This window comes from Rhinoraja longicauda, chromosome 8, assembly GCF_053455715.1.
Source record: "Rhinoraja longicauda isolate Sanriku21f chromosome 8, sRhiLon1.1, whole genome shotgun sequence".
NCBI classification, from domain to species: domain Eukaryota; kingdom Metazoa; phylum Chordata; class Chondrichthyes; order Rajiformes; family Arhynchobatidae; genus Rhinoraja; species Rhinoraja longicauda.
Genome location: NC_135960.1, coordinates 59,241,951 through 59,258,065, shown reverse-complemented (window position 1 = coordinate 59,258,065; position 16,115 = coordinate 59,241,951).

Genomic DNA, 16,115 nt, shown 5'->3' with positions numbered 1-16,115 from the left:
ATGGAACACCATCGGTAGAATACATGTTCTACATTCAAGCACCCTTGCATTCTAGGATCTATCATCCTTATTAGTAGTCATCTTCTTGGGTGCTTGCAGACCAGTGCATTGCCCTATTTAGTAGCAATTGAAGCATGAGGCCATCACCAATAGGCTTTTAAATGCCACTTGGTTTCCATAACAGCTATACCAAGAATCCCAATCTGTTTCACCTTCATGATTCAGTCTGCCCAATGCTGACACTCAGCCAACCTACCATTTTGTTGCTAAAGAGACCCATAGCATCTACATGACACCGTGGCAGAGTGGTAGAGTTGCTGCCTTACAGCACCAGAGACCCGGGTTCGACGAGTGCTGTCTGTATGGAGTTTGTACGTTCTCCCCATGACCTGCGTGCGTTTTTTCCGGATGCTCCGGTTTCCTCCCACACTCCAAAGACGTACAGGTTTATAGATTAGATGGCTTGATGTAATTGAAATTGTCCCAAGCGTGTGTAGGATAGCATGTGTGTGTGTGTGTGTGTGTGTGTGTGTGTGTGTGTGCTTGAGAGTCAGGTCCTGGGCAAAACTGCATTACATTCATCTTTTTATTCACAAAATGCTGGAGTAACTCAGCAGGTCAGGCAGCATCTCGGGAGAGAAGGGATGGGTGACGTTTCGGGTCGAGACCCTTCTTCAGTCTGACAATGGCTACAGGTTCCTGGGTCAATTGATGATGATTTGTCTTGGTTGAACCATATTGACACAATGGCCAAGAAAGTACAACAATGCCACTACTTCAGATGAAGGAACTTCAACACATCTCTAAAGCCTCTTACCAATTTCTACAGAAACACCGTATAAAGGTTCCCAGAGGCATGGATCACAACTTGGTTTGGCACAGTGGCACAGCGGTAGACTTTCTGCCTTGCAGCGCCAAACCCCCTGGTTCAATCCTGACTATGGTGTCTGTAGGGAGTTTGTCCATTCTCCCCGTGACCTGTGTGGGTTTTCTGTGAGGCCCACCGGAAATTGGAGGAACAGCACCTCATATTTCGCCTGGGCAGTTTGCAGCCCAGTGGTATGAACATCGACTTCTCCAACTTTAGATAGTTCCTCTGTCCCTCCCTTCCCCTCCTCCTTCCCAGATCTCCCTCTATCTTCCTGTCTCCACCTATATCCTTCCTTTGTCCCGCCCCCCTGACATCAGTCTGAAGAAGGGTCTCGACCCGAAACGTCACCCATTCCTTCTCTCCCGAGATGCTGCCTGACCTGCTGAGTTACTCCAGCATTTTGTGAATAAATCGATTTGTACCAGCATCTGCAGTTATTTTCTTATATTACATTCATCTTTCACTGCTTTCTGTACCTGTGGCTATTGCGAACACTTCCTTAAAGGTCTGATTCAGCATCTCAAAGAGGTTTGCTTGAATTTTCACATGTGACAGCTTGCATACCAAGTCATCACAAAGTGATTGAACTAAAGAGGTCTGAAAGTTAAAATAATTAGCTGCATCTTTAACCTGAGGACATTTTTGCTCTCTTTCTCTTCTGGCCGCACAAAATATGTAGCTTATAAATATCTTGCATTAAATAATAATAAACGGAATCTTTTGTCTTTTGCCACGATGGTGGCCAGACGACAAATCCTGATCAGATGGAAAGATTGTAACCCTCCAACATTTGCACAGTGGATTAGGGATATGTTGTATTTTATTAAATTGGAGAAGATTAGGTATACTGTTAGGGAATCAGCTGACAAGTTTACATTGATATGGCAACCTTTTCTTAGGCTCTGATAATTTTATGGTTGGGTAGCGTCTTTGATATGTGTGTATGTAATTAAGAGTGGAATTGAAATATTAGAATGGTCCCTGATATGTCTTAACATTCCGATTTTTAAAATATTTTTTTTTCCTTTTTTTTCTGCTTCCCTCCTCTGTTTTTTTTATTTTATTTTTTTATTTTTTTTTATTTTTATGTTTAGTGTATTGAATGGTATTGTGGGTGGGGGGTGGTGGGTGGGGGGATACTTATCAGCATTAATGTGTTCATGCATTGAATTATCAAAGCTGTATTAATAAAAATCAGAACTAAATTTTGTTAAAAAAAAAATATATATCTTTGAAGGCCCAGGATTAAAATACCCCGTCAGATTATTTTACAAACTTCACGAGGAACATATCCCGTGGTCGGTGTCACTAATAAATTACGTATTTTTAAGTCTCTATTTTTACTATCAGTAGAATATCACCAAATACTCCAAAATACTTCTACTGTAGGAAGTATCCTGACTGCTTGCATCATGGACTGGTACAGCAATTCCATCACAGGAACGCAAGACCCTGCAGAGAATGGTGGACGCAGCCTGTTCTATCATGGGCACAACCCTCCCCAACATCAAAAGTATTAACACGGGCACTCCATCAAGAAGGTGGCATCTATCATCAAGGATCCCCACCATATAGCCGATGCCCTCTTCTTGGAGCTACCATTGGGCAGGAGGTACAGAAGCCTGAAGTCACACACCACCATGTTCAGAGACAGCTACTTCCCTACAACTACCAGGCTGTTGAATAAAAAGAACACAAAGTGCTGGAGTAACTCAGCAGGTCATCGTGTCTGGAGAACATGGTTAGGTGACGTTTGGGATTGAGACCTTTCTTCAGCTGGTGTAGGTTTTTCAATCGACCATTACAGTCCTAATCCTACCTTGATGACGGAACACAATAACTCAACTCTTACTTTACTCTGGGGGTTTTTCTTGGAGTTACTCCAGCACTAGGTGTCCTTTTTGAGTATAGATGTCCACGGTTACAAGAAGAGATTTATATGTATTTGATTCATGATCTGCAATAGTGAAGTTCCAGCTGTGCATAAACATAAGGATTCCACAACAGATCACTGGAGCACTGAGATAATTTATTTTCCAACTGAAAAGTTTCCATTATAACCATCCTGCATTTCCTGTTACTGAGCCTTTGTCCAGTGTAGTAGTCTATCTCATGTAATATGTAAGAAGGAACTGCAGATGCTGGTTTAAACCGAAGATAAACCGAAGATAGACACAAAAAGCTGGAGTAACTCAGCGGGACAGGCACCATCTCTGGAGAGAAGGAATGGGTGACTTTTCGGGTCGAGACCCTTCTGCAAACTCCATTGTGTTTTTGTATTCTTGACTCTATTTGTATTCTTATTGTGTTTTCCACTTTTTATGGTTTTTTTTTTTGTTTGCTTGGTGAAACATATAAGATAATTAGGGGATTGGACACATTAGAGGCAGGAAACATGTTCCCAATGTTGGGGGAGTCCAGAACAAGGGGCCACAGTTTAAGAATAAGGGGTAGGCCATTTAGAACGGAGATGAGGAAGAACTTTTTCAGTCAGAGAGTGGTGAAGGTGTGGAATTCTCTGCCTCAGAAGGCAGTGGAGGCCAGTTCGTTGGATGCTTTCAAGAGAGAGCTGGATGGAGCTCTTAAGGATAGCGGAGTGAGGGGGTATGGGGAGAAGGCAGGAACGGGGTACTGATTGAGAGTGATCAGCCATGATCGCATTGAATGGCGGTGCTGGCTCGAAGGGCTGAATGGCCTACTCCTGCACCTATTGTCTATTCTATTGTCTATTGGTCTATTTTTCTTTACTGGCTTTCAGAATTTTATGTGTACTTTATGTATAATTTATGTTTTACTGTGTTTATCGAGATGCCCGAGATGCTGCTGCAAGCAAGATTTTCACTGGACCTGTATCTTACCATACTTGTGCAGGTGACAATAAACTCAACTTGACTTGACTAATGTCTTGCTCTTTTTCTGAAAGGCCGCCTTACTCATTTCCTTCTCCTTCCCCAGGAGCTTGACAATATTAAATAATGTTCCCATCCGTTCCACATACAGAGCAATTGGCTGCAGCCTCGCATATTTTCCCAGCCCACTAATATACACGGCATGTCCACCACCTATCATCATTACTGAACCATCTGGAGAACTCTGCTCCCTTTACCCTCACAATTGGCCACCACCTTGCTTTATCCCAAACTCATCACTAATGAAACATCTGCTGTTGCTGCTCCAAAAGCACTATTTAGCAAGTCAGCAGAATAAAGGTTACTGTAAGTATACTTTACTGATGGGTAAGAACACCTTACTGACAACAATGACTGATATCATGTATCAAAACTCTCACCGCATGCTGCACATAGGTTTGATAAATAAATACATACCTGATATAATATAATACATAATAGCCCCAAATTACTGCAGTGAGTCATCAGAAAAAGGTCAAAGAAATCTCCCTTCCCATTTATCAGTTAGTCTATTGAAATTAGATCACACAAAGGAACTATGGTTCTGTTGGTAATTTTAAATGGATTAGTGATCCAGAAATATTGACTGAGGCACCGACTTTACATCTTATGTAAAGAGATATGGAAAAAGGACATTCAGTTTAACAAATTTAGGTCTTGATATTAACCATACTCCACCCATAACAATCGATAGGTAAGATTAATAAACAGGAAAGTTTATGCAGCTGGTGCAATTTCTGCGTGTTTCCCAAACAGTGGACGGGCGAGGTTGGAGTATTTTGAACAATTTTGAGCCTGTATGTCTTTGGAGTGTGAGAGGAAACCAAAGATATCTGAGGTCACGGGAAGAACATACAAACTCCAAACAGACAGCACCCATAGTCAGGATAAAACCCGGGTCTCTGGCGCTGTAAGGCAGTAAGGAGCAAAGAGGTCCTTCTGCAGTTGTACAGGGCCCTAGTGAGACCGCACCTGGAGTACTGTGTGCAGTTTTGGTCTCCAAATTTGAGGAAGGATATTCTTGCTATTGAGGGCGTGCAGCGAAGGTTTACTAAGTTAACTCCCGGAATGGCGGGACTGTCATATGTTGAAAGACTGGAGCGACTAGGCTTGTATACATTGGAATTTAGAAGGATGTGAGGAGATCTTTTCAAAACGTATAAGATTATTAAGGGGTTGGACACGTTAGAGGCAGGAAATTTGTTCCCAATGTTGGGGGAGTCCAGAACAAGGGGCCACAGTTTAAGAATAAGGGGTAGGCCATTTAGAACGGAGATGAGGAAAAAAAATTTCGGTCAAAGAGTTGTGAATCTGTGGAATTCTCTGCCTCAGCAGGCAGTGGAGGCCAATTCTCTGAATGCATTCAAGAGAGAGCTAGATAGAGCTCTTAAGGATAGTTGGAGTCAGGGGGTATGGGGAGAAGGCAGGAACAGGGTACTGATTGTGAATGATCAGCCATGATCACATTGAATGGCAGTGCTGGCTCGAAGGGCCGAATGGCCTCCTCCTGCACCTATTGTTTATTGTCTATTGTCTATCTACTACTACACCACCGCGCCACGCAAATGAGTATTGACACCTTCTTGTAAAGTCTACATTGCTGATGAATTTTGAGATGTCTGAACATTTATATTTCAGCAGTTCAGAAGAAAATAAGGTAATCAGCATAACCTTCAAATTAATACGATTCCCTGCATCGCATAGAGAAACATAGAAACATAGAAAACAGGTGCAGGAGTAGGCCATTCGGCCTTTTGAGCCGGCACCGCCTTTCAATATGATCATGGCTGATCATCCAAAATCAGTACCCCGTTCCTACTTTTTCCTTATATCCCTTGATTCTGTTAGCCCTAAGAGCGATATCTAACTCTCTCTTAAATACATCCAATGAATTGGCCTCCACTGCCTTCTGTGGCAGAGAATTCCTCTGATTCACAACTCTCTGGGTGAAAAAGATTTTCCTCATCTCAATCCTAAATGGCTTACCCCTAATTCTGAAACTCTGACCCCTGGTTCTGGACTCCCCCAACATCGGGAACATTTTTTCTGCCATCTCCTCATAGTTCACTCCTCATAGTTCACTCCTCATAGTTCACTGAACTGTGAACACTTGATGATTGAATAAAACCAGACCAAAGGAAAAAAAATCATCATCCTGGGTTCAAACATCCATTAAGGGTCAGGTCAGTAGGGGAAATGAGCAGAGCACATCTATAACGTTTTTGTTTAGAGGCCTGGCACTTCTAACTCCCTGGGTGTTTTCTTGGAAATGGTGCGTCTACTGTGGTAAGCCACCAGTTTGCCAAGTAGGATTAAAAACAGGCCTTTAACTGTTTTATCTGCAGTAAAATTGACCACATCATCACTTTCCAAAGCACATTTATTGACTTTTTGAAGCCTTCTCCTAAATAAACAGTGGTGCAGTTGTTCAATAGACACAGCACATTTTAGTCTCAAAACGACCTTTCTGAAATGTGAGGGTGGTGGGGGGGCGTGGGGGGGGGAGGATGGGGGGGGGGGAGGAGGGAGGGGGGGAGGGGGGGAGAGGGGGGAGGGGGGGGAGGAGGGGGGAGGGGGGGAGAGGGGGAGGGGGGGGGAGGGGGGGAGGGGGGGAGGAGGGGGGGGGAGGAGGGAGGGGGAGGTGGGGGGGGAGGAGGGAGGGGGGAGGGGGGGGAGGGTAGTACAGAATGTCCAAGCATTTATATCTATTTATCTTTACCTATTGTTTGTGCAACAAAGAACAGTACAGCACAAGAACAGGTCCTTCGGCCAACAATGTCCGTGCCAAACATGAAGCCAACTAATCTCCTCAGCCTACACATGATCATAATCACATCCCTGAATTCCCTGCATATCTCGGTGTCCATCTTAAAGCCTCTTCAATGCCACTATTGTACCTGCCTCCACCACACCCCTGGCGGTACGTTCCTGATACCCACCACTCTCTGTGTATAAAAACTTGCCCCACTCATCTCCTTTAAACATTGTCCCCTTACATTAAAGCTTGGCATTCTAGTCTTTGATTGGGAACAAGGTCTACCCTATCTATAACCCGCATCATTTTACATAATTCTATCAGGTCTCCACTCAGCCTCCAATTCTCCTGACAAAGACAAAGTATGCAAGATCATCCAATCTCTCCGTGTAGCTAATACCCTCCAATGCAGGCAGCATCTCTACTGCACCCTCTCCAAAGCCTCCATATCCTTTGTGTAATGGGGTGACCGGAACTGCAAGCAAGCATCCCACACACCTACCTTATCACTCAATCTTCTTGTGTTGTTACTTTCAGGGACTATTGAACTGAACCCTGAGATCCCGCTGTTTAGAAGGTTCTTGCCATTAACTGTATATTTTCCCCTGGCATTCAAATTTCCAAAGTGCAACACTTCATACTTGCTCGAATTAAACTCCATCTTTCATTTTTCCACCCATTTCAGTAGCTAATCTATATCCCCCTGTAAACTTTGATACCCTTCATCAGTCTTAAGAAGGGTCTCGACCCGAAACGTCACCCATTTCTTCTCTCCAGAGAAGCTGCCTGTCCCACAGAGTTATTCCAGCTTTTTGTGTCTATCCGGTTTAAACCAGCATCTGCAGTTCCTTCCGACACACACCATCCCAAAGTCTCGTTTGAGGCCACAGAATCTCTTTCTGCCAACTCCCTTTCCTAATGACCACCTCACTATAGCTCCGATCCATTAAGCTCTCAATCTCCAGAACGATCCTGAGGTCATCCAGTTGCAGCTCCAGTTTCCTCGTGCGGTCAGTTAGGAGCTGCAGCTGGACGCACTTCCCACAAGTATACTCTGGAAGTCTCTAACATCCTTCATCCTGCAGGAGAAACATACTGCAGGAGAACCCCTAACTGCTATCTCTACTGCAATACCATTAGAGGTACTAGTGAAAAAAGACCTCACCTGATTTTACCCTCAGCTTTCTCACCGAAGCCCCGCAGAGTCTAAACCCGAACACCTCGGGCGGAGATGGCAGTGCAGTGGTTAGTGTCACTGCCTCTCAGTTTCTGGAACCCAGGCTCAATCCTGACCTCCAACGCTGATTGTGTGGTGTTCGCACGTTCTCCCCGATCACCCTGCTGTAGAAAGGAGTTATTAAAAAATATATTTAGGGCGGCACAGTGGCACAGCTGGTAGAGCTGCTGCATCACAGTGCCAGATAAATGGGCTTGATTCCGACCTTGGTTGCTGTTTGTGTGGAGATTGGACATTCTATCTGTAACCACGTGGGTTTCCTACGGGTGCTCCGGTTTCCTCCACATCTTAAAGACACACGGGGGGGGGGGGGGGGGGGTTGAAAGTTAATTGGTTTCTGTAAATTGCCCCAAGGGTGTAGAGAGTAGATGAGAAAGTGGGATGACATCGAACCAGTGTGAATGGGTGATCGATGGTCAGGGTGGACTCGATGGGCCGAACGGCCTATTATCATGCTGTCTCTCTAAACTAAAATACTTATCCTCAACACCACCACAGCACTTCACCTTATGATATGATGTGTAGGTTGTAATGTGTATTAATGAAATTATGCAATCTTTTTCATTGGTATTATATCTTAACCTACAGAAATAATCTGAGCTATCAAAATAAAGATCAATCCGGATATCGACCACAAGCAGGAGACTGACATGAAGCATATAATGGGGCCCCGCAATTTTCTTTATTTTGCAGCACAATCTCATGAATCTTGCCAAAGTGCACTGCTTTCCTGTTCTGGTTCACATCATGCAATTAACTTCCATGGAACATTGTGTTCACTGTACTTTAATGACTTTCCTTGTTTGCCAAAGATAAACTTATTGTCAGTTCACTTGCACCATGAAGTCGATTTAATGTGCTGCTTGGAATATTAACACAACACTTACTTACCATGGTTTAAATAAACAATAACAAAAATCACACTCCTCGCTCATCACAGGACACTTACTACAGGATGTGGTGATGGAAGTCACTCTTCAAATTTAATAGTCATGACAAACTACACAGTCGTGACACATTTTATGAAGGAAACGCAGTGAACAAAATGGTATTGATTGCCACAGCTAAATCGTAACAAATCTGGACCTTGATACCATAACAATGGTGAAGTTAACAGTGCAACAACTTTAAGCAAGAAGGAAACACAAGGCTTAGTGCCAATATCAAAATGTTCATGTTCAAATCACTCCACTCCACTGTTACTTCAGGAAAAAACAACATTTTGCTGTTTGCCCCACTGCTGATATAGTTATTTAATGGTGTGAAGATGTTGTATGTGTAATAAATATGAACGAACCACAACTAGCTTAGTTTTGCTACTAGAAACATAATCAGTGCTTTAAAAGTATAATGATCATTAATTACTGCTATTAAGTTTTCTACCATTGACAATGAGTTGACACAAGAGTGGAATTCCATTCTATCAGCATTTTAATGCCATTTAAAAATAAATATATATTTTTTGAGCAATGGTCTGGATTTTGTACTAATATTAATGGTGCAGCTGTCTGCATTCATAAGCACAGGTACATGTGGAAGAGCAAAGATTTCTGTAGGAGTTGGTGTGATTCGCCATGAAGTGGTCCACTGAAATCTCATCAATAAACTCAGCAGTGAAATGACTACAAGAACATGAATTTACTATGCTTGCCCATACTCTAAGAAAGGCTGCAAAACTCAGGGCAACTCCTTGAGTTTATGACATTAAGCGGAATTTCTGCTACCCAACCTCTCTAGACCTGAAAAAAAAGACATATTTTGCTAGTATAGAATCTCCTTCTCTCAGAAGAGGAGTAATAATGCAAATAAAAGTAACTGCCGATGTTGGTTTTCACAAAAGGGCACAAAGTGGTGAAGTAACTCTGCGAAAGTCACAAAGTGCAAGAGTAATTCAGCCATATGCACTGGAGTAACTTAATGAGTCAGGCAGCATTTCTGGAGAAAAAGGGCAGGTGACGTTTCTGTCGGGACCCTTCTTCAGACTGAAAGTGGGGGGTGGGGAGTGGGGATGAAGAGCTGGAGGCGAGGTCAGTTAATGTCTTTGGTATAAACCAACAACTGTAGTTCTTGTTTCTAAATAGTAACTCAGCAAGTCAGGCAGCATCTCTGAAGAACATTAATAGGTGACTTTTCGGATGGGGACCCTTCTTCAGGCTGAAAGTAGGGGATGGGAATGATGAGCTGGAGGCAAGTCTGCTGAGTTAGTGTCTTTGGTATAAACCAGCAGATTGTGGGTGGTGGGGGGCGGGGGGGGGGCGGGGGGCAGAGGGGGGAGAGGGAATTAAGAAAGGTGAGAGAGATGAGGGCCAGGATAATGTGGTGGGTGACAGTGATATGTAGCAATTTTTAAAGAAGTTATTTTATTCTGTCTGTTTCTTTGTATCTCCCTTATCCCTTATACTTCTGAAGAAGGGTCTCAACCCGAAACCTTACCCATTCCTTCTCTCCAGAGATGCTGCCTGTCCCGCTGAGTTACTCCAGCATTTTGTGTCCTCCCTATACTTCTGTCTGTCTGTTTACTGAAACTGTATTTTGCAAAATGCATATTATGTGCATCAAATTTATATTTCTGACTTTAAGATTCCCGTTTGGGAATCCAACTGGTTGAAGTCTCCCTTTCCTTTTTGCAAGTGACTCCAAGATGCCATAGATCTCCAGCAGAGGGCATGGCACTGGGAAAGTGATTAGATAGGAAAACCAAGCACTTAAAAACAGTAAAGGTCAGAGACATGGTCTCCTTTGACAAAGAACCTGACCCCAATCAAGAATCTTGATGCCATGCATTAGCAGTCTGTATCTCCCGTTTCTTTTTCCCCTGACTCTCAGTCTAAAGAAGGGTCTCGACCCGAAACGTCGCATATTCCTTTTCTCCAGAGATGCTGGAGTTACTCCAGCTTTTCGTGTCTATCTTCAAAAGAAAATAAGAGATTGAAATTCCATGCAGCACCTTGGTCTTGCTGTTGTTGAAAGTTAGAATGGTGTTCTAGCATAATTCAATCAGATTTTCAATCTCCCTCCTACACTCTGATTCATTATTACCCGTTACGTGTCTAACAACAGTGGTATCATCGGCAAACTTGTACACAGCATTGGAACTGTGAGTGGCTACACAGACATTGGTCTTGGATGGAGCTGTTCCAAAACCATGCTGTGATGCATCCCGATAAAATGCTTTCTACAGCGCATCTGTAGAAGTTGGTGAGGGGTGTTGGGGACATGCCGAACATCCTAAGCTTGTCTAAGAAAGTGTGTCTAGGTCCTTACTAAGATTCAGGTTATGCCACTGGTAAGTAGTCATTGAGGTATGTCATCTTATTCTTCTGATAGATGACCTTTTAAACTAAGTGGGAACCTTGGACTTTGACAATGAGAGGTTGAAGACGGCTGCAAAACCTCCGACCAGTTGGTCCACCCAGGTTATGAGAATGTGGCCAGGCACACCATCAGGTCCAGATGGTTTCTGAGGTTTCACCCCCATCAAGGATCTTCTGAAGATGATAGACAATAGACAATAGACAATAGACAATAGGTGCAGGAGTAGGCCATTCAGCCCTTCGAGCCAGCACCGCCATTCAATGCGATCATGGCTGATCACTCTCAATCAGTACCCCGTTCCTGCCTTCTCCCCATACCCCCTCACTCCGCTATCCTTAAGAGCTCTATCCAGCTCTCTCTTGAAAGCATCCAACGAACTGGCCTCCACTGCCTTCTGAGGCAGAGAATTCCACACCTTCACCACCCTCTGACTGAAAAAGTTCTTCCTCATCTCCGTTCCAAATGGCCTACCCCTTATTCTTAAACTGTGGCCCCTTGTTATGGACTCCCCCAACATTGGGAACATGTTATCTGCCTCTAATGTTTCCAATCCCCTAATTATCTTATATGTTTCAATAAGATCCCCCCTCATCCTTCTAAATTCCAGTGTATACAAGCCCAATCGCTCCAGCCTTTCAACATACGACAGTCCCGCCATTCCGGGAATTAACCTAGTGAACCTACGCTGCACGCCCTCCATAGCAAGAATATCCTTCCTCAAATTTGGAGACCAAAACTGCACACAGTACTCCAGGTGCGGTCTCACCAGGGCCCGGTACAACTGTAGAAGGACCTCTTTGCTCCTATACTCAACTCCTCTTGTTACGAAGGCCAACATTCCATTGGCTTTCTCCGTGACCGAGATTACCCTGCCAAACTGAAACCATCTTTATTTATTCTATGTGTCGGAAGGAACTGCAGATGCTGGTTTAAACCAAAGATAGTCTGAAGAAGGTCTCGACCCGAAAGGTCACCCATTTTTTTTTCTCCAGAGATGCTGCCTGTCCTGCTGAGTTACTCCAGCATTTTGTGTCAAAGATAGACACAATTTATTCTAACCGTGTTTGCTTGATTCATTGCTCTATTCATGCAGATTTATTACTCACAAATACATGATGCCTCACAGAGCAAATTTGTGATTGCTACCCAATCTACCATTGTAACTATAATGTCCAGTTTCAGGAACAGCTTCGTTAGTTTAGTTTAGAGAGGCCCACTGAGTCAGCATCAACCAGCGATCCCCGCACGTTAACACTGCCCTACACATATTAGGGACAATTTAAACATTAATACAAAGCCAATTAACCTACAAACCTGTATGTCTTTGGAGTGTGGGAAGAAACCGGAGATCTCGGAGAAAATGCATGCAGGTCACGGGGAGAATGTACAAATTCCGTACAGACAGCACCCGCAGTGAGGATTGAACCCGGATCTCTGGTGCTGTAAAGGGCCTGTCCCACATAGGCGATTTTGTAGGCGACTGCTGGCGACTGTCATAGTCGTAGCAGGTCACCAAAAAAACAGCGACTGGACCCCCCCCCCCCACAACAATGTCTACAACAAGCTACAACAACCTACCACCTAGTCGACGTCAAGCTACGGCAAGCTACCGACAACCGGCTACCCAATCATCACGAGTAGGATGTCCACCCACGACTGCACCTACGACAAGCTACGACCACACAGGCGACAACCTTACGACAACTGAAGTCAACCTACGTCCAACCTACGTCACTGCAGATGCTGGTACAAATCGACAAGCTACGACAAGCTACGACACTGGCTACGACAAGCTACGACCCGGTTTTGACGCCGGTACCTGTCGCCGGTTGACGTAGGTTGATGTAGGTAGTCGCCAATGGAATTCACCGAAGTCAGCACCGGCGACAGCCTACGTCATCTGGCGACAACCTACGACAGCACCTACGTCAGGAGATGTCAAGCTACGCTCATCGGCTTCAAAGCGATTGTCGCCGAAAAATTGTCAACATTCCGAAAATCCAGCGGCGACCGGAAAGACGCTAAGAATCTTTGGAGACTACTCACGACCGTACAGGCGACACCCTGGCGTCCGTGTGGCGACAGCCTAGTTGCCTGTAGTCGCCTAAAAAATCGCCTAAGTGGGATAGGGGTTTCAGTCAGCAACTCTACCGCTGCAAAACCGTGCAGCCCTAAACAACCTCTTCTCAACAACCATCAGGCACTGCGAACTTCAACTAAACTCCAAACTATGAACTGCCTTGATTGCACTAGGACTTTGGACTTATAGTGTAAGAAAATAACTGCAGATGCTGGTACAAATCGAAGGTATTTATTCACAAAATGCTGGAGTAACTCAGCAGGTCAGGCAGCATCTCGGGAGAGAAGGAATGGGTGACGTTTCGGGTCGAGATCCTTCTTCAGACTGATGTCAGGGGGGCGGGACAAAGGAAGGATATAGGTGGAGACAGGAAGACAGTGGGAGATCTGGGAAGGGGGAGGGGAAGAGAGGGACAGAGGAACTATCTAAAGTTGGAGAAGTCAATGTTCAATGTTCATAAAGTTGGAGAAGTCAATGCTGCAAACTGCCCAGGTGAAATATGAGGTGCTGTTCATCCAATTTCCGGTGGGACTATGGCACTGGAGGAGGCCCACGACTTTGGACTTTGTTTTTGTTTTTGCACAAATTTTATTTTTAATTCATTGAAATTCTTTTTGTTTTTTACTGTGGTACGTACTGTGTACTGTATGTGTTGTGTTGCTGCAAGTAAGAACTTCATTGTTCCATTTCGGGGACATTTGACGATAAAACACTCTTGACTCTTGGCTCTCTTGACTCTTAAACATTCACTCTCCCCACCGGCACAACAGTGCAGAAGCATTGTGCACCATCTGCAAAATGAAGTGCAGAAACATGGCCATTCCTCTTCAAAATTTACTTCCTAAGCTCATGGCTGCAGCGGCTTAAAATGTCCAAAGACACTGAGCATATGGGAACACCAGCACCCCCAAGTCACACGCTTTCCTCACTTGGAAAAATATTGCTTTTCCTGCTTCGTTATTGAGCAAATATCCTGGAACTCCCTATCTGCCAACAGAGTGGGAGTCTTGTTAGACAGGCTACAGCAGTAGAAAATGGCACTTCTGCAGGGCAACAAGCTGTGGGCAATAAAAAGTGACCTTACCACCAATGCTACGACTCATGAACCAATAACATTTTATACATTTTCCATTAATAGTAAAAGGATTTACACCAAATCAATAATGTACTCGTCTGTAATTTACAGCTAAATGAAATAGAAAAATGGCCGACAAACATGAAATCAATAAGCATGTTTTGAATACTAAGTAGTCTATTTGATCATCTGCATTATTCATCCGAGCCGATGGATTCTCGGGTTAGAAGGATAGAAAAATATAGATGTGGAAATAAATTAAAATATTAATTACATGATCTGTCAGAGTTTAACAATGAAAAAAAAACACACAACTTTTTTGATCAACATGAATTGAAGTGTAAGATCAAGTCTTTTGCTGCAGCTGGTTGCAAGAAAAAAATCTGGCAGTGCCTGTTTGGATGGTACAAGCCACTTTTTTTGCCAATCAGGACTAATCCTGCCAGCTTTTCCTTGAGAAACAGAGCACGTTCTGACTTTGTAACACTCTGATGTCTGGGTTACCCTGACAGTGCTCAAAATCTGCCTCTGACAAGTGAGTCCAGTGTACTGTTTGATCTCATTTTCCACTCATTGAATTCAGCGTTCGATGGCTCGATCCCTCGGGCTATTTTGGCAGCTATTTATTCTTATTAGTACTGGTACGACTGCACTTCTGCTTGTGCAAAGTACTGGAGCAAGGACAAGTTTCATTTCACACTATGTCGCCAGGAACAACCTTAAAGCTGTTTAGTGAATGCTTTCTACTGTGTAGCAATGAATATGATTCTTATTCCTTTGTATTTTAATAAGGGACTACCTGATATCGGAAGAAAACTTACTTGCCATTATTTACATCCCCAACTGCTATTATGGTTTGCAAGACCCTTTAAAGGAAAAGGAAAATAAGGTTGTGGATAACTAACCTACAAACAACTGCCCCTCCTTTTCTCCCCTCCCCCTTCTCCTGCCCTCTCTTTGCTGTGCCCCACATAGATTCACAGTCATTTCTCCCCTTCCCCTCCCACCATCCCCTTCCACCTACATGCCTCCCTCTGCTTCACATTTCATACCTCTTCTATCCTTATTTCACACATTTTGTCTCAGAGATCTCTGGCCTTTGTCAGAGAACATCTCAAAAACTCTACTCACCTGTATCCACCTATCACTCACCAGGCATTGCCCTGCCCCCACTTCTAACTTTCTCTCCCCTCCCCCCTCCCCACCACAATCAGTCTGAAGAAGGGTCTTGACACGAAACGTACCTAATTTAGATTCGAGAGAGAGAGAGAGATGCTGCCTGACCAGTTGAGTTTCTCTAGCACTTAGTGGGTTTTTTTGTAAACCAGCATCTGCAGTTCCTTGTGTGTCCATAATCCTTGCTCGTTTTCTCCTGCTTGTTGCTGAAATTCTGTCCGGTATTCAATCTGCTTTGGCAAAATTGTAATCAGCTTTTCCTTTGTTCTTGCATTGATTTGCACTTTCAATGACCAGTCGTTATGAAATGGACTTCTACCGTGCAATGGAAGCTGACCAAGTGAACAATGTCTCGATTCAAAACTGCCAGTGAACAAAAACACGAATATAAACTATTTCACAAACAATTAGCATCTGGAAAGAACTGGATGCGGTATTACCTGAATTCATAAGGCATAAGCATAAATTTCCATTGTAGCCACTGAAATGAAGGCATGTCCAATTAAAATAATTTCCAAACTCAAAAACAAATGGCAGTCATTGTGAATGACCTTCACTTCTCATCTGTTTGATCATGCTGGCAAATCTAAGCCCTGAAAAATCTTGCTGATAGCTCAGAGATGAATAGATGAAAATCTACCGCCAAAATAACTTTGCAAAATAAAATCGAAGGTATCACAAAATGCTGGAGTAACTC